Below are 2,500 nucleotides of genomic sequence, written 5' to 3'. Positions count from 1 at the left end.
CGCCGCTCCCTCGCGCAGCCAAAAATGGCCAGTTTTGTCCCGTTTTTGGGCCGTTTTGGCCAGTTTTTGGCCTGTTCTTGCGTCGCGCGGTGACCGTCGTGAGCGGAGCAAAATGTCAGCCATCTCAGCACCCTGGAACCCCCCGGGTGGCACAGGGCTGGATGGGGCTTTCGTATAGCAGGGACGGTGCTGCCTCTCGCTTCGCTCGCTGTCCGCCGCTCGCCGCTCGCTCGCGCAGCCAAAAATGGCCAGTTTTGGCCCGTTTTTGGGCCGTTTTGGCCAGTTTTTGGCCTGTTCTTGCGTCGCGCGGTGACCGTCGTGAGCGGAGCAAAATGTCAGCCATCTCAGCACCCTGGAACCCCCCGGGTGGCACAGGGCTGGATGGGGCTTTCGTATAGCAGGGACGGTGCTGCCTCTCGCTTCGCTCGCTGTTCGCCGCTCGCCGCTCGCTCGCGCAGCCAAAAATGGCCAGTTTTGGCCCGTTTTGGCCAGTTTTTGGCCTGTTTTTGCGTTGCGCGGTGACCATCTTGAGCGGAGCAAAATGTCAGCCATCTCAGCACCCTGGAACCCCCCGGGTGGCACAGGGCTGGATGGGGCTTTCGTATAGCAGGGACGGTGATGCCTCTCGCTTCGCTCGCTGTCCGCCGCTCGCTGCTCGCTCGCGCAGCCAAAAATGGCCAGTTTTGGCCCGTTTTTGGGCCGTTTTGGCCTGTTTTTGGGCTGTTCTTGCGTCGCGCGGTGACCGTCGTGAGCGGAGCAAAATGTCAGCCATCTCAGCACCCTGGAACCCCCCGGGTGGCACAGGGCTGGATGGGGCTTTCGTATAGCAGGGACGGTGCTGCCTCTCGCTTCGCTCGCTGTCCGCCGCTCGCCGCTCGCTCGCGCAGCCAAAAATGGCCAGTTTTGTCCCGTTTTTGGGCCGTTTTGGCCTGTTTTTGGGCTGTTCTTGCGTCGCGCGGTGACCGTCGTGAGCGGAGCAAAATGTCAGCCATCTCAGCACCCTGGAACCCCCCGGGTGGCACAGGGCTGGATGGGGCTTTCGTATAGCAGGGACGGTGCTGCCTCTCGCTTCGCTCGCTGTCCGCCGCTCGCCGCTCGCTCGCGCAGCCAAAAATGGCCAGTTTTGGCCCGTTTTTGGGCCGTTTTGGCCAGTTTTTGGCCTGTTCTTGCGTCGCGCGGTGACCGTCGTGAGCGGAGCAAAATGTCAGCCATCTCAGCACCCTGGAACCCCCCGGGTGGCACAGGGCTGGATGGGGCTTTCGTATAGCAGGGACGGTGCTGCCTCTCGCTTCGCTCGCTGTTCGCCGCTCGCCGCTCGCTCGCGCAGCCAAAAATGGCCAGTTTTGGCCCGTTTTGGCCAGTTTTTGGCCTGTTTTTGCGTTGCGCGGTGACCATCTTGAGCGGAGCAAAATGTCAGCCATCTCAGCACCCTGGAACCCCCCGGGTGGCACAGGGCTGGATGGGGCTTTCGTATAGCAGGGACGGTGATGCCTCTCGCTTCGCTCGCTGTCCGCCGCTCGCTGCTCGCTCGCGCAGCCAAAAATGGCCAGTTTTGGCCCGTTTTTGGGCCGTTTTGGCCTGTTTTTGGCCTGTTCTTGCGTCGCGCGGTGACCGTCGTGAGCGGAGCAAAATGTCAGCCATCTCAGCACCCTGGAACCCCCCGGGTGGCACAGGGCTGGATGGGGCTTTCGTATAGCAGGGACGGTGCTGCCTCTCGCTTAGCTCGCTGTCCGCCGCTCGCCGCTCGCTCGCGCAGCCAAAAATGGCCAGTTTTGTCCCGTTTTTGGGCCGTTTTGGCCTGTTTTTGGGCTGTTCTTGCGTCGCGCGGTGACCGTCGTGAGCGGAGCAAAATGTCAGCCATCTCAGCACCCTGGAACCCCCCGGGTGGCACAGGGCTGGATGGGGCTTTCGTATAGCAGGGATGGTGCTGCCTCTCGCTTCGCTCGTTGTCCGCCGCTCGCCGCTCGCTCGCGCAGCCAAAAATGGCCAGTTTTGGCCCGTTTTTGGGCCGTTTTGGCCAGTTTTTGGCCTGTTCTTGCGTCGCGCGGTGACCGTCGTGAGCGGAGCAAAATGTCAGCCATCTCAGCACCCTGGAACCCCCCGGGTGGCACAGGGCTGGATGGGGCTTTCGTATAGCAGGGACGGTGCTGCCTCTCGCTTCGCTCGCTGTCCGCCGCTCGCCGCTCGCTCGCGCAGCCAAAAATGGCCAGTTTTGGCCCGTTTTGGCCAGTTTTTGGCCTGTTTTTGCGTTGCGCGGTGACCATCTTGAGCGGAGCAAAATGTCAGCCATCTCAGCACCCTGGAACCCCCCGGGTGGCACAGGGCTGGATGGGGCTTTCGTATAGCAGGGACGGTGATGCCTCTCGCTTCGCTCGCTGTCCGCCGCTCGCTGCTCGCTCGCGCAGCCAAAAATGGCCAGTTTTGGCCCGTTTTTGGGCCGTTTTGGCCTGTTTTTGGGCTGTTCTTGCGTCGCGCGGTGACCGTCGTGAGCGGAGCAAAA

The sequence above is a fragment of the Musa acuminata genome, unplaced genomic scaffold, assembly GCF_036884655.1.
Source record: "Musa acuminata AAA Group cultivar baxijiao unplaced genomic scaffold, Cavendish_Baxijiao_AAA HiC_scaffold_1126, whole genome shotgun sequence".
NCBI lineage: Eukaryota > Viridiplantae > Streptophyta > Magnoliopsida > Zingiberales > Musaceae > Musa > Musa acuminata.
This window is presented reverse-complemented; position numbering follows the sequence as displayed.